Source organism: Callorhinus ursinus, unplaced genomic scaffold, assembly GCF_003265705.2.
Source record: "Callorhinus ursinus isolate GAN/ISIS: 27379988/994484 unplaced genomic scaffold, GSC_fseal_2.0 scaffold26, whole genome shotgun sequence".
NCBI classification, from domain to species: Eukaryota; Metazoa; Chordata; class Mammalia; order Carnivora; family Otariidae; genus Callorhinus; species Callorhinus ursinus.
The window spans coordinates 15,767,141-15,793,908 of NW_027397088.1; the positions used below are offsets into that span (position 1 = coordinate 15,767,141).

General features: G+C 44.2%; 1 protein-coding gene and 1 long non-coding RNA gene across 2 annotated transcripts in view; both read right to left on the reverse strand.

The window, feature by feature from the left end:
* DTNBP1 (dystrobrevin binding protein 1) overlaps positions 1-26,768 on the reverse strand; it is a 121,455-nt gene that overhangs the window by 13,096 nt on the left and 81,591 nt on the right. The gene's annotated exons all lie outside the window — the stretch shown is intronic.
* LOC112838264 (uncharacterized) lies at positions 19,889-22,237 on the reverse strand. Its single transcript, XR_003211938.2, has 3 exons — positions 22,097-22,237; positions 21,110-21,225; positions 19,889-21,007 (listed from the first exon to the last, which is right to left on the reverse strand). It is a non-coding gene; the product is annotated as an uncharacterized lncRNA (long non-coding RNA).

Here is a 26,768-nt window from a genome sequence, read left to right on the forward strand (position 1 = left end):
GATGTGGGACTCGATCCCGGGACTCCAGGATCATGACCTGAGCCGAAGGCAGTCGCTTAACCGACTGAGCCACCCAGGCGCCCATGGAGTAGGTTTTTAATCCCAAATCAGTTATAGTCTCCAGTACTAGAATACTCTGGGCATTCTTCTTGTATTCTAACCTACATCCATGCAAGCAATGCAAACTAGCAATAACCAAGCCACACCAACAAAAAGGAAACCTTCCCCACTTCATACAATTATAGGTATTATACCTACACGCTGTGCCTTCTCTTCACACTATTATAATCACTATGGGCATTCTCTGTATTTCCATGTCACCCTAACTAATCCCATCTCATAGGTTTGTTTACAGGGAGATGGTCTGGAAGGAGCACAGGTTTTGGTAGGGTCCTATCCCTTTTAGCAGATATCCCTGAGACTACTTCCTGCAGACGCCAGTTCCCTTGTCTGCACCTCTCTCTGTTTTTCTGCTCAGTATTCTTGGAGTCTCGGGGAACCTCAAACCACAGAGCCCAGAAGTTCTGGGGAATTAAAACAGCTCTCAACCAGAAGTCAGTGTATCAATGTTCCAGTCTCCCATCCTTTGCATGGACAATTCTAGGAGGCACTCTGAACACTTCCCAGAGATCCTTGGGGAACTGCAGCCCCTTGGCTCTAGCATCGACTTTAATAACGCATCCCTGTTTTGGCTTTTCCTCCCGTGCTTGCTCTCTGCGTCCTCACTCCTGCTGCCCGGGACCGCCTCCCACACAAACCACCTGCAGCAAGATGCTCAATCCCAGGCTCGGTTTCCAGAGAAACCACACTAGCCTATCTAGGACTAGCTATCACGTAACCTCCCTGAGCGTCAACGTCCTCCTCTGTACGAGAAAGGTGAAAACATCTATTCTGTAAGTGGTTGGCAGAACTAAATGAGGGAAGAGACGTGAATCACCAGGCACACAGCACTGACCAAGAGCTGACAGATCCTACCAGCGTTATTTGAAATAATGGATTCTTGAACAGGAACATTATGAAAAAGGAATATGAAACACTACCACAAGCCAGGACACGCACGACGCTGAGAATCACCCCAGCTCTCTCCGCCGTGCCCAGGCACTTCAGAATCAGTCACCTTTCAGTGGCCTTACCACCTCGGCACAGAACCGAGTGGGCTCGTAAGAGGGAGGGGACTGAAGAGGATGTCTCCTTATTTGTTTCACTTTGGCCGTCAACCTCTCTGCTCAAACACTTCCTGGCTGCCAAGGGCATTTGAGTAAGTCAACCCTAAAACAGATTAAATATGCTTCAAACACTTCAAGCCAAGTTCACTTAATCTTTAGAAAAAAATAATTCCAGAATAAGCAGCTCAAAAACAGATCAATGTAGAAATCATCAAAGGGGTTTTCACTAAAGAATACCTTGTTTTAACCAAATTAAGATTTTCTATAGATAGTTGTATAGCTTGAAAACTTTCATTCTTCTCAAGACTTCTGCTTCAAAAGTTCAGTTCTCTCCTGTTTCTGAATTACAAGTCCTATGTTTGTTTGTTTTTAAGATTTTATTTATTCATGAGAGACAGAGAGACAAGGCAGAGGGAGAGGGAGAAGCAGGCTCCCCCAAAGAGCAGGGAGCCCATCGCAGGGCTCGATGCCAGGACCCTGGGATCATGACCTGAGCCGAAGGCAGATGCTTAACAGACTGAGCCACCCAGGTGCCCAGTCCTATGTTTTTTTATCTTAGGCTTTCTATATTGGAATGAAATCTAATCATGTGTCAACCGTCACAAAAGCAGGGGGTAAGGTAGATCAGGGAATTTAAAATGACTTAAAGAAGAGGAAGAAGATCACTATTTTTTTGTTTTCAAGCATGTAACACAGTCGTTACTGGTAATACTGGCGACCACCCGACGTCGGCTTGTACCTGACGTCTGAGCTGACTGCGTGGCGACAGTCATCAAGCAGCACAGCAGGGCCCCCCCCGAACTAGCTCCGCGCTCAGGGTCACGATGAAAAAGCACAGGGCAGACGGTAGCCACGCAGAAGCTGCACCCTGGCCTCGGGCCTGAGCGAGAAGGTTCTAGTGCCACGGATCGCCCTGCCATGAGGCCAGCTCTCCCACCAGACAGCCACATCTGGGGCTGCTGCCACCGTGGGAGGCTGCCCGAGGGAGGGTTTCAGATCTAGAGGTTTCACAGCATCCGGATGTTAGAATGGCTGTGGAAAAACATAAATGCTAGAACATTTCTATAAGGAAAAATGACCCTTTGTTCGTGCTTAAGAGGTCATTCATTATATTGGGAAAAGCAAGACAAATGCAAAGATTTAAAGAGCTTCAACACAGGGGCGCCTGGGGGGGCTCAGTCAGTTAAGCGTCTGCCTTCAGCTCAGGTCATGATCCCAGGGTCCTGGGATCAAGCCCCACATCGGGCTCCCTGCTCAGTGGGGAGTCTGCCTCTCCCTCTCCCGCTGCCCCTCCTCCCCACTTGTGCTCTCTCGTTCTCTGTCTCAAATTAATAAATAAATAATTTAAAAAATAGCTTCAATGTATAACCTTAAGGAGGAAGAAAGAACGAAGGACGAAGGAAGAAGGAAGAAGGAAGAAGAAGAAAAAAGAACCCACGCCCAAGCAGCACTGGCTTTCCTGTGGAAGGTAGGGGTGATCATTTCACTCCGCTACCAGCCAGGGCAGCACTGCCACGGTCGGGCCTGCTTCCTGCGACTGCCGTGTCCACGCTGGCTGCCGCTACCAACTCCACATGCATACTTTCTCAAAACAGCAGAAGGTCCCATTACCAGGTAAGATGGTATGGAAATTCTCAATCACAGGTTTTTAAGGGCCATAAGAGTGGCACAGGGTATGTATGTATATGAATCCATCGAGCTCCTTTCAGGACCAGTTTAAACCACGGCACACCTGCGCCTTCTGACAGAGCTGGTGAGTACCCACTGACGGTGAGGTGTGAAGGGCTGAAATGGCCCCCAAGACTGCAGGGAGCCAAGCAAGACAGGGATGATGTAAGGACACAGGATAAACCTCTCAAGTAGAGTTGACGATAATCTCTTGAATCCAAAAATGTCAGAAGAGAAACAGTGGAATTTCCTAAGTATGAGAGTTAAGAAAAATCCTGGTAATCTCTATGTAACATTTAAATATCCAGAACATGTTTCATTCAAGCTAATTAACCAAGAATAAAAATAAATTTAAAATCTAGAAGATATTTACAATTCAGATGTTTTTAGATGGTTAGAGCGTAAGAATTCTGTGACAGTCAAGTGCATGTGACAGGATCCAGGCAAATCTCGTGAGGTCTCTGAACATTTCTAAACACGAACAGGTCAGCAGGGGCGCCCAGGGGGGCTCAGTCGCTTGAGCCTCCGCCTCTGGATCTCAGCTCACATCTCGATCTCAGGGTCAGGAGTTCAAGCCCCGCACTGGGCTCCATGATGGGTGTGGAACAAATGCCCTTCCAGATGGTTTTTGATAAAAACTTCACTGCTGACAGACTGTCAAACCCCACGGCCACTAAAAGACCGTACTAAATTCTGTCCATGTGATAGAATTTAAACCCTGGGACTAATGTTTTTCATGCTTCTAACGATTTGCATTTATTTAACAGTTCTTTATGGATGCATGAATAATGCATGTACACTGTGGAAAAATTTTAATTCTTAAAAAGCACAAATAATCAGGTGAAAATCCCCCTTAAGTAACAATGAATAGATGACCTCTGCTAGCATTTAGTATACATTCACCGGACTGTCTTTTGTCCCATTAGGCTGAACTGTACAAAATGGCAACATCTGATCCCCACCCCCCTTTTTTTAGTGCCATTAACATAGTTGTTGAACTTTTTACTTTGAAATAGTCACAAGTTCATGGGATGCTGTCAAGAACAGGATGTAGAGGGCAGCCCCATGCACCCCCCAAGCCTCCTCCAATGCTAACATCTTAGACAATTATGGTGTAACATCAAGACCAAAATAAATGACATTGGTACAATTCCCAGAGGTCATTCGGATTTCATCAGTCATTCACTCCCTCGAGTGCGTGAGCATGTGCATGTGCGTGTGGGGGGAGCTCTACGCAGTCTTATCCCAACAAACATCTGGGATACAGTCTCACGCAACAAACCATAATCAGGATACCCAGCTGTGCCAACCCCCAAGACCCTCTCGTGACCACACCCTCCCTCCCCAACCAGGAATCTGGTCTCCAAATCTATTAATTATGTTATTTCACAAATGTTACAGAAGGAATCACGCAGTATATATCCTTTTGGGATTGGCTTTTTTTCACTTGGCATAATTTCCTTGAGGTTCATCCCAGCTGGTGCACACGTGGATAATTTTTCCTTTTTATTGTGGAGTAGGATTTCATGGTATGGACGTACCACAGCTTAACCATTCCCTCACAGAAGGACAGCTGAGTTGTTTCCAAATTTGACTATTATAATAAAGCTGCTATGAACATTTGTATACCAGTTTTTGGATGAAAATAGGTAATTTCTGAGATTAATACTCAAAAATGCAATTGCTGGGTCATAACATATATATATATATATATATATTTTTTTTTTAGTTTTGAAAGGAACGGCCAAACTCTCTTCCGGAGTGGCTGTTCCAGATTCTAGCCCCGCCATCAGTGTGTGAGTGACCTCATCCCTCTGCATCCTCACCAGCACGGTGAGGCCTTCTCACTGTAATGCGGGCAATTTGTCCTTTCCTCTCCTTCTCCCCAGAGTACGTGTCTATTAGAAGCAACTCTGGACTTCCTCTTATTTTCAATAATTGCTATTTTTCTAAAGGTACTTTTAGTTCCTTGAGATATCCCCTTTTCTTTACATTTAGACTTAATAAATATTTAATTTTGGAAAAATTCTGTTCAGAAACTCAGGACTTAGATGAGGACAAAATATAGGAGATTTCTTTCCAGTTTTAAAAGTGGACGCACAGCTATAGTTCACCCAGAGCAACGGTCCTCAAAAGCCTGGTCCTCGGACCGGCAGCATCAGCATCATCTGGGAATTGGTTAGAAATGCAAACTCTCTGGCCCACCATTTACTGAATCAGAAACTCTGGGCACGGGGCCCAGCAATCTGTGTTCACCAGCCCTCAAGTTGATTTTGATGCCAATTTTTTTTTTTTAAAGATTTTATTTATTTATTTGAGAGAGTGAATGAGATAGAGAGAGAGCACGAGAAGGGGGAGGGTCAGAGGGAGAAGCAGACTCCCGCCGAGCAGGGAGCCCGATGCGGGACTCGATCCCGGGACTCCAGGATCATGACCTGAGCCGAAGGCAGTCGCTTAACCAACTGAGCCACCTAGGTGCCCAATGCCTAGTTCTTTTACTAGCAGTAAATCAGTTTTCAAAATAAGGCATACTCAACCATGTTTAAAGTCTCCTAACCTCCTGCCCCCACCTTAAATAATGAATATACAGATTGTCTTAGACTGGACCGAAAACAGACTTCTAATTAATGGTTTCCTAAACTGGGGTTTCTATACCTGCATTTTAAAAATTTCAAATTCTATACCCCATATTTTTACAGTTTTAACAGTTTTCTTCTAGCCTTCATCAACAATTACTTGCCGAGAGAGACTTGTAAGTATTGTAAACCATACGTTATTTCTACGAAAATTCTCAAGTAGTGCAGAGTCCTTATTCCTCAGATTTGGTATTTTAAAAAAATATTCCTGGGCATGGTAAAGTTAACACAATTTTTAACGAAAGTTAAATGACTTTTTAACAGAACTTTCCCTCACCCTCCAACACCAACACACACACACACACACATACACACACACACACAACCTCTTATACACATTCATCAAGAACTGGTATTTTTTTTTTACATGCAATTAAAAAAGGATGTTCCTTACCTAAAATACAGTAGTTTCGAATAATGGCAAGTTATGCAGACAGTCAGAATAAATAACTCTTACAGACAACAAAGCACTCATGGCAAGCCTTAAGGAGGCTTCCCAAAGTTTGGTCCTCCAGGGCAGCTCCTGACGCAGCTGTTTCCTAAACCCCTAACACAGGAAACAAACACGAGTCCACTATCTAAACTTATGGAACATTTTACAATTTCTACCAACTACCCTGAAGGAAATGACCACTATCCAGAGTATTAGCAAAACAGTTTTGTGTGCACAAGGTTTGCTGAAAACTGTGAGGCAGAAACGCTCAGATGTTTGCCATCATTTATGGGAGGGGCAAGGCGCTCAGAAGCCCCCCTACCTTGCAGCTGTGAGCCTCGGGGCCCCGCCATTCACCCCTCCAGGCCTGTGGCTTCCCGTCAGTGGGCAGGGGGCAGGCTTGGATGACTTCCATAAGGAGGTTACGTCCAGTTCTAAATACCACGGTTCTATTTTTACTTGCTTTTAATCAGGGCAGGAAGAGGTAATCCTAAATCCTGTGTCCTTTTTGGTAAAATTATATGAAAAGCAGATTAGCAGTGAGAAATCTGGAACCTTTTCAATTAGTGACATTTCAAGAAAATTAGCTTCAACTATTAACAAAAACCTGACGGTATTTTTGCATTCATTTTCATGGTCATTTTCCTGCTTAAACAATGATTAGAACGCAAAAGCTTCAGATTAATGGACAAATGGGAAGTGCAGTCGTCTGTGGCCAGAGGCTCTGTGAGTTATTAACCTGTCAGAACGCCATGCACTCAGGAGGAAGGCTGCCAGGAGAGCTTCGTGGCCTGAAATGGGCACAGGGAGCGTCGAGCCTGTGGCGTTTCCTGCAGGGGACCAACGCATGACGTGATGGACAAGATGACTCACTGTTCAAGGCAGTGGTTCAATGCCATTTGAAAGTGCTATCATTCTGGGATACGTTGACAAAAGATACCTTTTACAGAAACAATATACAAAAATGATAAAATACCAAGCCTATATCATGATATCCTATTCTTTGAATGATTTCCAATTTTTTTCTTGTAAGACTGAAAAAAACAAAAAACAAAAAAACCCAGTCTCAAAGCTTTGTGTTATAAATATTTGGACAATAGCCTCATTTCCTAGAACTTTTAAGTCAAATCTGACACTTTCCTAAATTTTACTTAGGGTACTGACCTACTTAATAATAATTATTGGAACCGGGAGGGGGGGCATTAGATCTTTAGAGGAATCCTTTCAAACTCCTAAGGTATTTTTTTGTTACTACATGAAAGACTATAAAAAGAAGTATAAACCAGCTGCTTGAATCTAAGTGGGAAAATCAGCTATTACAGAGCTCATTCAGATGGGTTATGGAGATAGTAGGCCAAGGGTTCTCAACCTTTAGTGGCATCAAAATCAACTTGAGCGCTGGTGAACACAGATTGCTGGGCCCCATGCCCAGAGTTTCTGATTCAGTAAATGGTGGGCCAGAGAGTTTGCATTTCTAACCAATTCCCAGATGATGCTGATGCTGCCAGTCCAAGGACCAGGCTTTTGAGAACCATTGCTCTGGGCGAACTATAGCTGTGCGTCCACTTGGTTCAAATTTTTACTTTGTACAGATATGTATACAATGGAAAAGGAAAAAATACAAGATGGGGAAGCTGGCACACTTCATGGAAATGACAGAAACATCCTCCCTTGATGCTTTCCAAGCTATCTGGAGTAGCATCTAAAAAGGAAAATCTCCAGCAGCAACTGAAATGTAGAATCATAAACAAGCATGACCTATGGTGATCTTTACTGGTGGGAGGTAAGTGCCTTCGGGGCAGCAGTCCCTCTGTAGCAGCTCGATCTTATTTGGTGGAATCCCTTACCAGTCCCTGCTCAGTGGCTTGGCAGCTTCATACAGCAGGAAACAAAAATGTGACCAGATCACACCAGTCACCTGGACTTCTGCCTACAGAAGCTGGTGCAAGTGAAAGGCTTTTTTTTTTCCCCCTCCCTTTCCTAAATTTGGATTAGCAGAACAAAATTATTTGTGGAACTGGATCCTTGGGTACAGCAACTCTAGTATAAAGATTCATTATAAGCACACTTAGTTTTTATTGCTCCTTTTCCTCCCAGAGATGGTCACTGTCAGTCTCTATCTGTTGTGTTGTTTGTCACAAGGAGGACAAGCACAGGGGCAAAGGCAGACACAGGCTCTATGACTCCGCTGTTCTAGCTGGCCTCACAGACTGGAGAGTTAACAGTTCTCACCAGCCTGGCATCTGTTTAGACAAACACCGCTGTGAGTTAATGTGCACACGAGGTAAAGGCTTTCACTAAGGGACATCTTAGAAGCCACGGCTGTATAACTGGTAGGCACTGGTCAAGAACTTAAAGGCTATTAGAGTGCTCACCACCTAACTCGAAAACGCCTGTGACAGAGTAAGTTGGTCACAAAATAGGTTTTCGTGACACTAGGTCACCCACCAACCTAAATAAAATTTCTGTGCAATGACGTACACTGTAAAATACCACACAATCCCCAACCCAGTGGCACATCCCTCTTAGGAATCGGTACTGGCTCTGAGAGACAGGAAGCTTAGCAAAAGCTCTGATGTTCAAATAAGGAAAACCGGAGGGGGTTTTCCTTTTGTCTTGTTCTAGGTCTTCAGAGCACAGCTTCACGACCAGTGAGAACATTCAGTCAGGTCTCTGCCACGCAGAGATGTGGGTACCAGTGCGGTACAGGCAAACAGTGGGGGGGATGCTGCAGTGTTCTGTCTGTCCGTCCGTGCCTGCTCTAATGGAAACCTGGTCCATAAAGGGCCTCTGCTGTCTCAACCTTCACTGTCACTAATTTGGCTGGCAGAAATGTGGGCTGCACCCTGTTTGTGGCTAGATCTTTCTTAAGTAACGCTTTGTCTGTTGGGCATCTTTTGTGGTTCCATATAAATCTTAGGATTATCTGTTATACTTCTGGGGGCATTTCGTAAGGATCACACAGAATCTTTAGCCAGCTTTGGGTAGTATGAACATTTTAACAATATTAATTCTTCCAATCCATGAATATGGTACACCTCTCCATTTATTCATGTCATCTTCGATTTCTTTCATTAATGTCTTACAGTTTTCAGAGTACACGGTTTTCACCTCCTTGGTTAAATTTATTCCTAGGCATCTTATTCTTTTTGATGCCATTGTAAATGGGATTGTTTTCTTAATTCCTCTTTCTCATGTATAGAAATGCAACAGATTTAAGTATATTAATTTTGTATACTACAACTTTACTGAATTCTTTTATTAGTTCTAAAGATTTTTTTGATGGAGTGTGTCTTTGTAGCATTTAATCCATTTACATATAAAGTAATTATTAATAGCTATGTACTTACAACCATTTTGTTGATTGTGTTCTGGTTGTCTTTGTACTTCCTCTCTTGCTCTCTTCCCTTGTGATCTGGTGATTTTCCTTAGTGTTATGTTTGTACTCCTTTCCATTTTTTGTGTATCTGTTATAGATATTTGGTTTGTGGTTCATGAGGTTCCTATATAACATCCTATGTACACAGCAGTCTATTTTACATTGGTGGTTGCTTAAGTTTTGGCATAGTCTAAAATGACTACCTTCCTTACCCCCTCCCCCAGCTGATGTTTTTAATTTTGGATATATTTTACATCTTACTTTGTGAATCCCTGGGCTAATAGTTGTAGATCTAGATGATTTTATTACTTCGTCTTTTAACATTCATATTAGTTATGTAGGTGGTTGATCAATATATTACCTTTACTATATGTTTACTGTAACCAGTGAGAATTTTTCTTTCATAATATTATTTCTAATGATGGCCAGTTCTCTTCTATTTAAAAAGGCCCATTTTGCACCTACTCTGGAAAACAGTATAGAGGTTCTGCAAAAAGTTAAAAATAAAACTATTCTATGATCCAGTGACTGCACTACTAGGTATTTACCCAAATAATACAAAAATACTAATTCAAAAGGATACATGCATCCCGATGTTTATAGCAACATTATCCAAAATAGCCTCATTATGGAAACAGCCCGTGTCCTAAACTGATGAATGGATAAGGAAGATACGGGATACACACACACACACACACACACACACACACACACACACACACACACAGGACTATTAGTCATAAAAAAGAATGAACTCTTGCCATTTGCAACAACATGGATGGAGCTAGAGAGTATTATGCTCAGCAAAATAAGTCAGTTAGAAAAAGACAAAGATCATATGATTTCATTCATATGTGGAATTTAAGAAACAAAGAGCAGGGGTGCCTGGGTAGCTCAGTCAGTTAAGTGTCTGCCTTCGGCTCAGGTTGTGATCCCAGGGTGCTGGGATCAAGTCCCATGTCAGGCTCCCTGCTCAACAGAGGACCTGTTTCTCCCTCTCCCCCTGCCTGCAGCTCCCCTTGCTTGTGCACTCACTCGCTCTCTGTCAAATAAAGAAATAGAATCTTTAGGGGAAAAAAAGAAACAAAGAGCAAAGGGAAAAAAGAGAGAGAGGCAAACCAAGAAACAGACTCAGAACTAAACCAGACTGATGGTTACCAGAAGGGAGGTGGGTGGGGGGGATGTGCTAAAAAGGTGATGGGGATTCAGGAGAGCACTTGTTGTGATGAGCACTGGGTGATGTAGGAAGTGCTGAATCACTGAATTGTACACCTGAAACTAATATTACACTGGATGTTAACTAAGTGGAATTTAAATAAAAACTTAAAAATAAAGACGTCCCTTTAATTTTCTTGCAAGGCCAGTTTAGCGGTGATGAACTCCTTTAGGTCTTGCTTGTCTGGGAAACCCCCTATCTCTCCTTCAATAGTGAGTGGTAACCTTGCCATGTAGAATATCTTGGTTCTAAATGCTTTCTTTCAGCACTTTGACTATATTATTCCACTCCCTTCAGGCCTGCAAAGTTTCTGCTGGAAATCAGCTGATCATCTTCAGGGTGTGTGTGGGGGAATTCCCTTGTATGCAACCAACCAATTGTTTTTCTCTTGTTTTTTTTTTTTGTTGTTTGTTTGTTTTTTTAAAGTAGGCTCCATGCCCAGCGTGGGGCTTGAATTCACAACCCTGAGATCAAGACCTGACCTGAAGGCTTAACCAATGAGCCACCCAGGTGCCCCTCTCCTGTTGCTTTTAAGATTCTCTCTTCACCTTTTGCTTTTGACATTCTGATTATGTCTTCCTATGAGTCTCTTTGGGTTCATCTTATTTGGGACTCTATACATCTTGGACTTGAGTGTCTGTTTCCTTCACCAGGAGAGGAAATGTTTCAGCCATTACTTCTTCATATAGGTTTTCTGTCCCTCTCTCTCTCTCTTCTCCTTCTGAGACCTTTATAATGTAAATGTTACTATACTTGATGTTGTCCCAGAGGTCTCTCAAACCATCCTCATCTTTCTGATTCTTCTTACTTTTTGCTGTTCCAATTGTTTGATTTCCACTACCCTGTCTTCCAGATCACTGACCTGTTCTTCTGTGTCATCTGCTCTGCTGTGGATTCCCCCAGAGTACTTTTCATTTCAGTTATTGTATTCTCTAGCTCTGAATGGTACTTTTTAAAATCTTTACCTCTTTGTTGAAGTTTGCACTGTGTTCATCCATTCTTCTCTGGAGTTTGATGGGCATCTTTATGACCATTACTTTGAACTCTTTACCTGGTAGGTTGTTGATCTCTGTTTCATTTACCTCTTTTTCTGAGGTTTGGCCGTGTTCTTTCATTTGGAACATATTCCTGTCTTCCTCCTTTTGCCTCTCTGTGCTTGTTCCCACATATTAGGTATGTCGGTTACATATCTCAGTCTAGAAGGATGGCTTTATGTAAAAGGTGTCCTGTGAAGCCCGGCAGTACATACCTCCCTCAGTCACCTGCACCCCTGCATGCTCCAGGCATGTCCTCTGTGTGGGCTGCATGTGCCCACCTGTTGTGGCCGGGCCACAGCTGGTGCAGATTCCCTGGTGTGCATGCTGTCCCCCAGCACCACTGTCTGCAAGGCCTGGGTGTGCAGGTGCGTGGAGCTGGCCCTTGGTGCAGCTCTGCAAGGTTGGCTGCAACTGCTGCAAGCATTCTAGTGTGTGTGGGCTGGCCCCCTGGGGTGGGGGCCATGTGGGAGGGGGCACTGGTGGTGGCTGAAGCCACTCGCCGGGTGTGGTGGGGCAGTGGCCAGGGTGGGCAGCTTGAAGGGCAAGTCCACGGGGGAGCCCAGGGCAGGGCAAGTAGTGCTAGCACAGGAGATGGAGGGCGTCGGAAAGGATGCCCACAAGCAGCCGGCAGGCACCTCCCTCCCCGGAGAAAGTTTCAAAGACCCCTGCCCCTCTTGCACATGCCCTACAACTAGTCAGTGACTCTCCTGCATGTGTAACCAAGGCAGATTTCAAAGTGCTGGCTCCAGGAGGGCAGTCTCAGTGTCCCATAGGTGTCCGTCTCTCCCAGAGTTAAGCTCGCTGGTTTTCAAAGCCAGACGTTGTGTGGGCTTATCTTCCCAGCTGTGTGGGTAGGTCCACGGGGCCAGGGAGCCCAGTGCGGGGTGCGGGCCCCCCATTCCTCAGGGAGGTCCTCTGCGGTTGTGACACCCCTCCTGCTTGTGGGTCCCTGGGCTCAAGGTGTGGGTCTTGACTAGGCTGTGTCTCTGTCCCTCCTACCTGTCTCCATGCGGCTTTTGCTTTACATCCTTGGTTGTGTAGAATCTGTTCTGCTAGTCTTCAGGTTATGCTCAGCCCTAGCTGTTCTGTATGTCGTTATTCTGGTGTGTCTGAGGCAGGTGGTGAGCTGAGGAGCTTTCTACTCCACCACCTCGATTCTGCCCTGTTTTAGACTTCAAATGTCATGGAAGAATACTCAGTGATGTTTGAAATAATCACCTTTAGAGATGTTTTACTTATACTGCCTAATTTCAAATTAAGTATTTGAAAAATTACACTCTAGAACAATGGTTTCAAACCTTTTCAAGTTTAAGGGCAGGTGTACGTTTACTGACAAATCTACTGAGAAAATACATAACAACAAAAATCTGTTATGAATTCAGTAGCACATTTTTAAGAGAGAGAGCACGCACGTGTGTGCAGGAGTGGGGGGAGGGGCAGAGGGAGCGAGAGAATCTGAAGCAGGCTCCCAGCTGAGCACGGAGTCTGATGCAGGCCTCAGTCTCACGACCCTGAGATCATGACCTGAGCCAAAATCAAGAGCCAGACACTTAACCGACTGAGCCACCCAGGCACTCCTCAGGAATAGCCCTTTTAAAATGACTGAATCATATTTCCCACAACATTTACACACACTGGAAACAGAATACTGTATATATTTGCAATACAAAATATTTATTTATCACACAGGACACAAAATTCAATGTGCTTCTGGATGCAAGGGCCTCTCATTATAAATGTCCTCAAGCCACAAGCTGGAAATATCCTGCCTCTAAAAGGTTCGGCAACAGTCATATCTTAGAATGCCTGAAAGCTGATCATATCTGTTGGAAATGTAATTATTTCCAGAAAATATTTTAGAAATGGGGATTTATCACTTTCGATTGCAAGCTGTTGGAAACTTATGAGCGAGTGACTTAGGAATAAACTAGTACTATAAATGGCAGCCATAAGCCCTCACTGCCAGCTAATAAGACAGGGATGAGAGATGGGTTGTGAGCTTCCCAGCAAGGCTGGTTGGTGGTGCAGCCGGCGGGGCTGGCAGGAGTTGGCCCCTGAGTAGATCCATGAGTCTGGAAGCAGAGGAAGAAGCTGCATGAAGAAGGGACTGGCAGGGGAGCTGTCAACATGTGGGGGCAGCCTGTTGAGCAGTCTGAATTTTCTCACTTCCCTTAGTGCTCCTTCCTGAGATTTCCCCAATTTGAGATTTGTATGTTTTCACATGCCTCTTCTAAGTAACTAGAATATGGTGTTTGGGAGCTTGGAGAAGATTCTGACATTCAAACGTGAACATGAATGAGGTATTCTTGTGCTTGCCTCCTCCCTAGCACTCCTCAGATTAACTGTTGCATGGCGGGGGGAGACACGGCAGGAAGACAGAGGAGTCTGAAGAAAGGAGCAGCAGGAGGGGGAGAGGGCAGCCACCATGCGGGCCTCCGTAGGGACTTCTGGCCACGAAGGCATTAACGCCTTGTAGAAAGAGGAACTGGAAAAAGCGAGAGACAAATACGAGGTGTCAGGGATGCATTACTCCTGACAGGAAATGGGGTTCAGAGATTATTTTAGCCTCCGTCTTCCTGTTTTCTCCCGGCTCTTCAACTACACTGTGGGCAGTGAAGACTTCTGTAAGAACAGCTCAGAAACGAAAGCATCACTCACAGGAGGTATCCTGACCAGCATCCAGTGGTACTCCTACCAAATCACGCTCATCTCGTGGCCCTGCTTTGTGACACGCTTTGCCCTTTGCTCAGACGCAGCACACCCCATCTCACCCTCCGGGGCTCTGCCTCCACCTCCGAGAGACACAGCAAGAAGAAGGCTCTCTTCCTTCCGCTCTCCCACGGTAACGGATACATCTTCACTTGTGCCACACGCGTCACTCGGCCAGACACTAAGTTCCTTGAGGGCAGACACTATGTCTTTTAAAGGGGATCAGGATGCACCACCCTGAGATATGCCACTTGGGCATCGAGAGTACTTTGAGCTGAAGGCAACCGAGAAACAGCAGATGTAAAGGGAAAGCTCTTTAACCTTTCCCTCTCTGTCTAAAAGCAGAGTAGAAGTTCTCCTTTGTCAAGTGTTTCCGTCTCCCATAACCAGGAGGAGGAAGAGTCATCTTAACCCCTGGGGATGACTGGTCATCAGAGAAGGCACCAACCTGCGTCTGGGTGGCAAATCTTCCTAAGTAACCTTTGCCTTCCATTAGGTCCCCCCATCTTTGGACCTTCCTGTAATTTGCCACCCCTAGGTGCCCAAACTCTCCCTATCTGGGTCTTTACTATTTATCGCCCTCTGTTAAAACGGTATAAAACCCGCAGGTCTGACTGCGCCCATGGTCTTCACTTCTTTTCTAGGAGGGCCTCTGTGTGCATGTAAAATTTAAAATATTAACATCAAGTAAAATTTGTATGCCTCTTCTCCTGTTAAACGGTCTTTGGTCAGTTTATTTTCCAGGGCCCTAAGCACTAAAGCTGAGAGGCAGAGAAGAAAGTTTTTCCTCGGTTACACTTTCAGCTTGGCAGTTCTAGTACCTATGACGTATCAGCAAAAGTCAGATGAACGAACCGTCACAATCACAAAAACGCCAAATGTCCAGGGGCCGGGAACACCAGCTGCACAAGCTGATCTCGGGAGCAGGCTTTCACCTGGTGGCCTGACCGCCAAGCTGCCCGAGGTGGGCACAGCATGCCACAGATGCAGAAGAGGACAGCCACAGCAGCTCGGGGACAAAGCATGGCCGTCAGGAAACACTGGTGAGCCGTTCCAGGGGCTGCAAACAAACATGCATAATCTTCCAGGCTAAATGTGGGAGGAGGGAGGGGCTATACTGAGCCCTCGGGGGCTGGCAATGGACAAGGACATCAAACTGGTCCATGTGATCAGTGCATATTCAGAAACACCTGAGCTTAACAAGAGTCACTGTGACACAAAAATGCCATTACCCAGGGACTAGGGGAGGGTTGGGTGAGAAATCTGGGAAGCCTTAAAAATAGCATTCTAAAAGATAATAAATCACCTCCAAATGATCAACAAAACACAGTCTCTGAATCACCTCCCAAAATTCCTATTTACAAAATGAAGCAGTAAACCTTTCCTTTAGGGTGACAACAACTGAAAGTACACAGAGAGACGGAAGGAGTACGGAAAGTTTATTCAGAACAGCACTTAACCTGTAGGATATTTATCCATTCAGTGAAAAGTTCAACAAACGCAAGAGATTATGGGAACTCCCTTGTATGTACTCAACTAAAATGACAGCAATTCATATACAAGATTATTTTGTTGTAAGAAGAGTATGACATAAACTGAGCTAACAATCCTAAAATAAGATTGTTTTGAAAACTGTGATGTATTAAAAAAAAACAAAACAAAACTGTGATGTGACAATGTCCTTTTCACGAATGCTCCAGAAAATGTCCATACTCCCTAGACTGCAGGCCTGCCCACACCAATCCAATGATGTAGTTTTGGAATGTTGGTGAGGTCTGGAGCTGATGGCCAAGAAACAACTCCTGAGACATCTTTGGTGCAAAAAGGTGGTTTTCTTAAGGCACGTGGGCAGGAAGAGCTGCACTGGGGTTGTGAGGGGTGGCGATTTTAGACCTTCAAGTTGGGAGGGGGTTGGGGACAGAACAAACCTCCCAGGTATTTTGGAAGCAAGGTTTCCAGGATCCTGAGGGGGCTAGCTGTTGTTAGGAAAAGGTCATTTATTACTGGTTAGTAAAAACTCAGTCATGAGACTCTTCAGATGTGTATCAGTGGGTCATCTGCTTGGGGGATGATTGCTAACATGTATCTTGGAGGGGGGTAGAGATAAAGGGAGCTTCCAAAGGAATTTCTGTTATGTTTAAAGTAGACTCACAGGATCCTGGGGAGGGGCGGGTTAAGACTGCCTCTTGCCCTTAGCAAAGTGTCAACATCCAGGCCGCTGAGTTCCCAGAGGAAGGTCACTCTGCCTGTTTCAAGGACTTGTCAGTGGGTTGTAAGTAGTAAGGAAATTTAATAATTTTTCTTCTGCTTCTGTTTCCCACATCACCCAATCCATAGGAATGGAATAAGTTGTTTTCGTAGGGTATTCCATGGTCTTCCACTGTTCTAGGCACAAAGCAGGAACTCAACAGTGATTGTGAAATGAGTGAACAGACGACTCATTACGAGACAGGAGAAAGATGGCCCGGCTGTCAGGAAACACCCACTCGAGAGAAAGGTTTAGTGTAAGCCAAAACACAATTATTTTCATTTCATCACTGTCTCCTTTGTATATACTCAAAAGCAGGAGAGAAAAAACACACAAACAAAAAAGGTCCCTAAGTCCTGTCATTTTATGAAAGCCTGCCTAAAAACCTAGTAAAGCAAGTTGAGTTTACCCTAGGAGACTAACACATTGGGAACACCACCCTTATATATTTGCACGTCCTTTAAGTATGTTAGTGTATCAACTAAGGTCCTGGATAAAGAGACAAGATTTTAAAGCACTTAAAAACACAAACTACGTATCAGGCGAGGATGATACAACATACACTGTTTTAACCTCAGGGGAGCTGAATGCGCACAGTATTGCAGAGAGAAGTGATCTGATCAGCATTTGGGGTAAAGAGTTTCAGGATTTCCAATGTCCTTTATCCACCTTCCCCTGTCTGCACGCGAACAACTCTGTTTACTCTTCGTTCGTGAGGCAATTAATGACAAGCCTCCTGACAAGAGATGAGCTTTCCTTTTTTGGCTCAGACAGCTTTGCCATTTCTTAAATTTACTTATAAAAACCCATGTGGATTCCTTAGGAAAAGGCCCACAGATCTGATAGTTAATTTCTTAAGTCTTTTTCATTCCCCTCACTTCCTGTCCTAAACCTAATTTCTTCCATTTATGATCATGGGTATGCCACAAGAGATGAAATATTTTCCAATTTACTAGAATCTCCTGACACTCAAAATTTACCTGCCTTTACCATTTTAGACATTGCAAAGTAAAATGACCCAGCAAAGGGATTTCAACATCATGTTCTATTTTCCTTTTTTTACAGCAGGCATTTTATTACCTATTTTTCTCTGTAACTTCAGTCAAGAGAAACCTTTCTCTCTGTATACTTCAGAAAACTATAAAAAGGGCAATATGTTCTCTGGTATCGTTTCACAGACAGAATGGAAAGCACTTAGTAAAAATAATACATTTTAGTTTTCTGAGTAAGACACTTCTCACCCTTGGCCTAGAAATCCCAGTGCTCTCTGATGTATTTTGAAAGATAAAATGAATTAGATTTACTGTAATCCCTTTGAGAAATAGTAATTTGCCTCTATTAATTCACTGAGTCAATCAGAGGACACTCAAGAGAAAATCACAGAAAAGATTCTTCCACATTTTGTGTTTCAAACCTAAAAGCTCAGCGTTTAAACTGGACACTGCAGTCCTTGAAAATGTCTCGCAATCATCTTTTGTTGAATTAGTGGATTACAAGCTCACAGTTTGTGTTGCTTTCATTGTTCTCTTCATTCATCAAACTCGGTTACATTACCCCCATAACTTCCTGAATTAACAGAACAGGTGGGTCAATCCTATGCTATCAGGACCCCAGATTATGACCCACGCTTACTCAAAGATGTTCCTTCCCACAACAAAGAGACTTGCCGTTCTACGTGGGTAGCAGAGTGTTTAGCATAGAGTATGTTTTTTTTTTTTTTTTTAAATGAACGGATGCATGAAGAAGTAACTTGCTTTCCATTTTCCCCAAAGTCTTAGGAAGAAGGAAAGCAGTGAAGGTGTTTAAATGAAATTGCTGGGAGCAAACTCTTATCTCCTGGGAAAAGAAAACCCAATAAGCACAACCCAAAGTAGGTGTGTGCTAGGGAAGGGGGTGCAGCCACAGGCTCTGGCTCACTCCCCCTTATTATAACCTCCTGCCTGGGAAGCATGAGGGACCCATGCAGAATTCAAGGCAGGCTCTCAAACACCAGGGGGTGCTCTCTCGTTTCAAAAGCCACGGGGCCCAAGCGGTCTCGTTTCAAAAGCCACAGGGCCCAGCAACACCAGCCCCATGGCTGGTCAATCCAAATCCACACTGGCCGCCTTCCCAATCCATTTCTGCACAGCAGCCAGATCTGATCATGTCACTCCCTCTCTGACCCAGCAGCTCCTGGGAGTGAAACTGCTTAAAAGCCCAAAGCTGAACAAAAATCAAAATGGCTGCACTAATGCTTCAGCAAAATTCCATTTTCAAGCAACCTTTTCCCTCTCTTCCACAAGGCTCCTTCCCCCCCTTCTTAGCCTTTTGTTTCAGGAACCTGGTGCCACCCAACAGACCCGACAAAGGAGGCTGGTAGGACGAACACAATTCCTGTCAAACCCGGCCAGATCCTGTATTTCCCCAGAAATACCTTCCTTCGGGAGGGCCCGCAGTTTCCGAAGGCCGTAACCTGCGGCAGCCTCCTCTGCCTGGCAAAGCAATAAAGCTAGTGTTCCTCTTCATCCCAGACTCTGTCTTCGAGCTTGTTCTATTCCGGCTCTGAAGCAGGGAGGTCAGTTTTCTGCAACAGGAGGACTGCATCCTGGGGCCTACATAATCCTATCAGCTCTCCAGTCAGGAACCACGGGCGCTCACTGCACCCAGTGCTCAGGGCCTTCTACCTCACTGAACTCGACCCCCCACCAGCCTTGAGCTCTTCCCTCCAGTGGGAATCTCTTCCCGCCCCTCCTGCCTCCTACTCGGCTTTCAGATCTCAGCTTAAGTACCACTTCCTCACAGAAGTCTCTGACCTCCGTGATTAAGTGACACCAAACCTATTACAAAACCTCGTAGGGAACTTCTAGGAGAAAAGTCTCGCGGCCTCGGGTTAGGCAAAAGGTGCTTGGACACGGCAGCAAAAGGAGAATTCACTAACATTTTTTTGTTCAAATGGACTTCATCAAAATTAAAAACTTTTGTGTTTCAAAACAGACAATTAAGAAAATGAAACACTAAAAACTGAAAGAACATACTGGCAAATCGTCTATCCGATAAAGAACCTGTATCCAAAATACATAAAGAACTCTTTTAACTCAAAAAGACAGCCCAATTAAGAAATGAGCAAGACATTTCAACAGTCATTTAATCAAAGAAAATACAGGAACGGCTCATAAACACACAAAAAGATGCTCAACATCATCAGTCAGTGGAGAGGTCCAAATCGAGATCACAGGAGAGACCACTGCACCCCCCCACCACAATGGCTCTGTTCAAAAAGATGGCCAGTCAGAAGTGCTGTGAAGGATGAGGGAACACTGGGGGGCTGGGGGAGTGTAAAATGAGAAAACCACTATGGAAAACAGCTCGACAGTTTCTTTAAAAAGTGAAACGGAAACTTATCATACCACTCGGCAATTCCACTCCGAGGACTCATCCTTCCCGAGAGAAATGAAAACCTATATCCACACCAACACTTGCACATGAATGTTTACAGCGCTATTATTCAGAACAGCCCCAAACTGAAAACAATCCAGATGTCCTTCAACTGGGGAATGGACAAGCCAAAGGCGGTATATTCCTGTAATGGAAAACTCTTCAGCAATGAAAGGAACCAAGCACCTATACGGGCTACCACACGAGTGAAACGCAAAGACATTCTGCTGAGTGAAAGAATCTCAATACAAAAGGCTATGCTTACTTTTATCATTCATTTTATGGAATGTCCATAAAGAGACAGAAAGCTGGCTCATGGTTATCTGGGGCTGAGAGCTGGTATTGACCGCGCATGGCAGAAAGGGATCTTTTGGGGCTGATGGAAATGTCCTAAAATTGGATGTGGTGACTGATGTGGAGAAACACAGGTAGAAGGAAGGAAATGTAGATAAAATTAAATGTCCTTATAACCTGCAGCCCAATGACAAATACTTGAGGCAGGCAGAGTACGACATTCTTCTGGAAACTTCCAACTGTCTTAAGGTTAATGCTTTGCTAGAGGGAAAAACAACCTTAGCTTGTCAACAGCTAGACATCCAGGATCCTGTCAGTCTTCTTTAACGTATGAAAGCCCTTTTGGAAACTTCCCTTTGTCTTTACCTCCCCACAACTCCAAAGTGTACCATCAGCCACCTCTCACAATCCCGTGCAGCTCTTTCTGCCCAGGGGTCCTGTCGCTGGGCTTTAATAAAACCGCCTTTTTTGCGTTGAAGTCATGTCAAGAATTCTTTCTTGGCCGTCGGCTCCAGAGCCCACATTCCCTTCCATCAGTGATGACTGCACAACTCTGTAAATTTACTAAAAATCGAAATATACACTTAAAATGGGCAAATTTTATGGTATGACCCCTCACCATAGCTGTTAAAAAAAAAACAAAAAAAACCAAAACAAGACCTCACGTGAACATGTGGCTCCCCACAGTACTTAACTGTCCAGCCGGCGCCCCGGGCACTCAGAGGGGACCCGCAGAGCCCTCTCCAGCACTTCGTTACTTTTCTAAGAGGCAGCCTCACACGGTACAGAGAACGCAGGCTCAGGAGTCTAGAAGATAATGTTCAAACACTGCTTCACCACCTCCTTGCTGGGTAACTTTGAGAAGTTACTTAAAATCTCTCAAATTCAATACAAGAGGGACAAGGCTACCATGGTTGCTGTGAGGACTAACAACGAGGTAGGTACGACACGGCTTCCATCCCCTTCATTCCACTGAAGACGCTCTTCTCAACGTCCTTGACGGTTTACATGTTTGTTGCCAGTTCCTAAGGACACAGATGAGTCTCCACATTTCTGTGAGGATGACAAGCTCAGCACTCTAATGTCTGATCACTCCCAACTCCAACAATTTTGCTTCCGGAGATATCCATGTTTACCTCACTCCATCACTGCTGCCTCCATCTGAAGTCCCATTCCTATAGTACCTTCTATCTAATCTTCCCCCATTTTCCACATAAATAATGAGAAACCAACAGTCCTTTTCCCACATACCCAACTAGAGTGATTTGTTCAGGTTAATAAATCAGATGTTACCCCCTCCCATACACTACTTAAAATCTTTTGTTGCCTTCCATTTGTTAGGGAAAAAAAAAGGAAAACCACAGGCCCAAAATGGTGTCACTTAGACTGAGTTCCCAAACAGGGGCTTCGTACCCAATCTAATTGCGGTTTCAACCTCCCCCAGAAATGTGGCCTTAGCTGGTCACTAAAGCATTTTCTGGTCAGCACCAATGAAGTCATCTGTAAGTGAGCCCTTTCTATCCACCAAAGAAAGATGAGGTCATCTGTGTAAGATCCTGCCCTTCTCCCTGAAGGAGAATGCAGTGACCTTGCCTGGAACAATCCTTTCTTTTCTTTTGCTAATAACTTCTGTGCCCTCTTGTAAAAACCTTCCAATTTGTACAACTCTTCAGAGCTCCTCCCCTACTTGCTAGATGGGACACTGCCCAATTCTTGAGCCCAATTCCCAAACTGCTTAACAACACCAATTAGATCTTCAAACTTACTCAGTTGAATTTTTGTTCTTTAACAATAGGTATACCTAACTCATTGGTAGAGCGCCTGGCACACAGTGGGCGATCAACAACGAACCATACTCCTTTCTGTTAAGGTTTACAAAATAAAATGACTGCTCACCCAAAGTCTTCTAAGCTCCTTTCCCAACCACCCCACGATGACGTGGAGACTCCCTCCTGTTCCAAATATGCCCAGCTGTGCTCTCAGTAAAGCGACTACCTCATTATATTTTTCTATCTCTTCCTGCCAAATGTCAGCCCCTTGAAGGTAAGAATCTTTTCAACTCTGAATTCCTAACGCTTAACGAAGACAAACGCAAATCTTTGTTGAGTCAACAAACACTGATTATGGCAGAAATTCATTTTTAAAAACCTTGGGTTGTCTCTGGGCAACTGTTATAGATACCAGTATGCAAATGGCCTGGTTTCACGCTGAGGCTTTAAATAAACAGTCAGTTGGAAACAGAAAGCCAAATCACCTACATCATCTCCAAAGACTCTGCTTTTACTTTCCTTCAAATACACTTACAACATATATAACCCAAATCCAAATAATTAAACCCTTAATTAAAAAATCTGAAAATAAGACCCACATGGCTATATACTCAGCCCACGGTTTCATCAAACCACATGTTTTAGCATTGTGATCTACTCAGGCCGAGAGACCAACTGAATCAATTCCTTATTTACGAACCATAATTTTTTGGAATAAACTAAAAACCTGAAATTGATACAGAAGGAGCTAAAAGGAAACAAAGTACCTCCCTCCCCCCCCACACACACTCACAGCCTGCCAGAAGACTCTCCCATGAAAACAGACTTCATATTTTCAAATAAAGACCTAATGAACAATCTAGGATTTAAATCACTGGTCTGCAAAAACGGGTTCTACTTAAAAAAGATACTGTGATGTGCAGGCTGCTCTCTTCGGGCGGTTTCAGGTTTTTATCTGATATACTGTATATGCTATTAGCCAAAATGCTCGTTCCCCTTAAATGCCTCCGTGTCCTACCGACATTATGCATGAGCCCCTCAGCGGTTCTGAGTCCCGACCAGAAGCCCACAGACCAGAAGGCTGCAGTGCTGCGGACATGCACATGCTTAACATAATCCTGCAAAACTTTCTGAACTGGTGACAACAGCCACCCAATTCCTCCACCACTGTAAGTATGAACTCACATCTGGGGCTGCTTTTCCCCTCCTGCAAACTTCGTTAAGTCTATCCTGGTCTGAGAAGCCTGGCTGATTACACCGTTTTGTTTCCATCCTGTACTCGCCCAGGAAGACTCCATGTAACACTGAGGTCAGAATAAAATCATATGGTTAGCAGAAACAAACTCAACTAAAACGCATTAATTAAAAAATCAATTCAACCTGTTTGTGGCAACCGAGGCTTTACGAAGTTAAGGGGGACAAGAGATGTTGTCACGACCTGTTTTGCAAAGACAAACGTGTTTGGCTGTACGTCACAGTGGAACACATGAAAGCAGCCTGAAACAACAAATGGGATTCTACCAGAATTTTTATGGGATATATACGGCCTACTTTTGAAGAGCTGTTCGAGAAACAGCAGAAACAGTTCTGCTCCTGAGCCTCGCCTCAGTGCCCGAGAGAACAACAGGAGGATGCAGAACAGGAACCTGGAAATGCGTTATTTTGTCAGCTTGTATGTAAGGACAAGGAGCTAGGTACCCTAACCATGCCCTAGTTTTAGACCGGCTTACTTCTGGCTTTCTGAGCAAGGCCCAGAAGCTCCACCTTCTAAGCCAGGGTATTCACTGGTAGATCAAAAGTTAAATTCTCTTCTCTTCTCGAAGACCCATGAGGCCTGCCAGCTCTGCTTGTGGAGTAAACACTTTACTTTTTTTTTTTTCCATTTAGGTTTCTGACTCTCCGCTTGTGCCTAGGACCCTTTCACGGCCATTTTCTGCCCTGTAAGGTGGGCAGGCTCGATCCCGTTGGGGGCACACGGGGCCCACCCAGAGAAGAACCGCCAGAAAAACCTCAGGCCCGCGGCACGGACTCCTCGAAGCGGACGTGGGCCCACACCCCGTGCCGATTTGGGTGCCTTTCCCACCTTCTCAGTAGAAAGGTGGACCCTGCTGTATGCAGGGGCTCGGGGCCGCCGGGACTGGTTGGGGCCGCACCGCAGCCTGGCCGGGGACGGCACAGCGTCTAGCGCTGGATGCCTCTGGACACCATCCTGGGAAGCGCAACACTTTGCTTTCTGAAGTTACGGCTTTGTTCTTTCGGGGAGTGCTTTTGGTGAGCCAACTGTACTCATGACTTTTTGTCGAGTTCCACTTTACAAAGGTAAAAGTTTCTGGTAAGATAATAACATTGAAATGTGAACTAAGGCAGTTTGCTAACTGCGTACTAGACAATATTGAGGGGAGACTATGACACCCCAAAAATGAGTCACTTTGGCATGTGGACTGTTTTGAGCCAAAGACAATCAAGACCCAGTGGACGTGGGAAAAACTTTTACCTGTTCCTTACCTAAGAGAATTTAGAGAGGGGGGCCTGGCCTAGCAAAGAGCTATCACCAAAGGTAATTTTTTTTATCTGAAAGAGCCACCTGCCTCTGGTTACTAAACATCTGTTCTTTTTAACTTCCTGCGAATCCTCCTCCCCTTTGAAGCCCCAGGCCCCTTTCCCATTCCTTAGCTCAGGATGGCACCTGAACCTCAACTGCCTGGCTGCCTTTGGGTCTCGTATTTTTATGGGGCTCCCATATGTAAGAGATCAAATTTGTTTTTCTCCTATAATCTGTCTTATGTCAATTATTAGATCAGCCAAAGAACCTAGAACAGAGGAAGGGCAAAGTTTTCCACCAGTACCAAATGAAAATAAAGAGCAATTCAAAACCATACATTTAGTAAAATAGAAATTAGTAAACTAGGTATTACAGAAATACAACATAGGGCTTATCGTCTGAGTCACCCAAGCTAAGAAACCTAATATTACAATCTCTTTCTATCGTAATGGTATTAAGGAATTATATTATTTTAGGTATAATAATGGCACTGTGGGTATATTTTAAAATCTTATTGTTTTAGAGGTATACACTGAGATATTTATAGAAGACACGATATTTCATGGAATTTGCCTTTAAAAATGGAGTGAGGAGGGAACGGGCAGGCAGAAGGGGTGGGCCAAGACCGGCCATATGTTGGCTGTTGAAACTGGGTGATGGGGACATGGACTTCCATTACACTCTATTTTTGTACATGTTTGAAAATCTCTGTAACAAAAAAGGAAGGGGAAGTATAATAATTCTTTTAACTGCCTACTTGATCAAAGAAAAGATTTCAGCTCATCACAGTTCATATTTATGCAAAGAACTGTCAATCTAAATTAAAAAGACTGAAAAGGTGCACTACCTGTCACACTGAACCTCACCGTGAAGACCGTAAATCACAGATCCATGCGGGATTCTCCCTCCCCCTCGTTTAGTCTCACTGCAACCACTGCTCCTGGGGCTTCAGTAGCCACGTGGGATCTTTTTTAAGATACCTGTACTGTCACACAAACAGGTGCACGAAATTCCACAGGTGTAGTGACACCCTCTCTCTGGGTGCCCCCCTTTGTAAGCTTGGGGTCTCCTGGTACCATAACCACTGACTGCCTCCCAACTGCACTGTGAACTTCAAGATGATAAATACTCAGTCTTATTCATCTTTACATCCTCTGCTTAGACTGAGCTAGTACAAGATAATGTGTGAGGAAAGAATAAATCTCTAAATCTCAATATCTGTACCTCATTCTTAAACTAAATATTTTAAGATTTTTCATATTGTAATTTTAAGACATTTTCCCCATAATTATTTTAATATCCTACTTTAATCTTACTATTGAACATTTGTTAGTAAACTCTTTCTGAAACCGAAGTTTGAGTCCTGAAGATATATTTGTGATAAAAACAGCCCATTAATATTTGCACGTGAACAACTGCCTTAGAGAACTTTACCACTGTTTTCGTTAAAGAAAGAGACAGCCTATGGCTGATCACAAGATGAAGAGTTAGGGGTACCATCAACGAGAATTACAGTTAGTGTGAATTCATAATCACAAAGGGCTGACCAGTTATTCTATATTTATTATATGGCTGGCACTGTTATTATTTTGTTTGTTCTCCCAAAAGCCCAGTGAGGTAGGTACTACTATTATCCCCATTCTATAGACAAGCAAATGCACTCAGAGGCTAAGGCATTTGCCCAAGGACATACAGACGCTTCAAACCCAGCCTGGGTGCTGAGGTGCTGACGGGCTCCTCCTACCCACTGTAGCAGATACCCGCCAATCCGTATTTACTATGTACAGGAAACCCAGCTCTGTGACCCAGGAAGGTTAGACTTGATTTTTCTGTTGCTCCAGTATATTTACGCCTCACGAGATGGAGAACACAGGTGACGGAAAACAAGTCACTTAAGCCGTTTGCTTTGTCTCTGTATTGACAGTAGCTAACCCTTATGTATGGCACTTTTAGGTAAATGCCAGGCATTGTTGCAAACCCCTTAACATACCAACCCAGTTAATCCTTATAGCAGTTCAAGAATGTTGGTCCCATTACCATCTTCGCTTCAATGAAGAAAGGAAACTGAGGCTCAGCCAGGTCACACAACACACCCAGAGAGTAGATAAGCACAGGTTTCAGTGCGCCTAGTCTGGTCCAGATTCCACGCTCTCACTCACCTGCTACCCTGCCAAACAGGCACACATAGACCTGGCTTAACCCAAAAGGCATGGTTTAAGGATTAAGCCTCGTATGTCCCCTAAATAGGAGCAAAGTT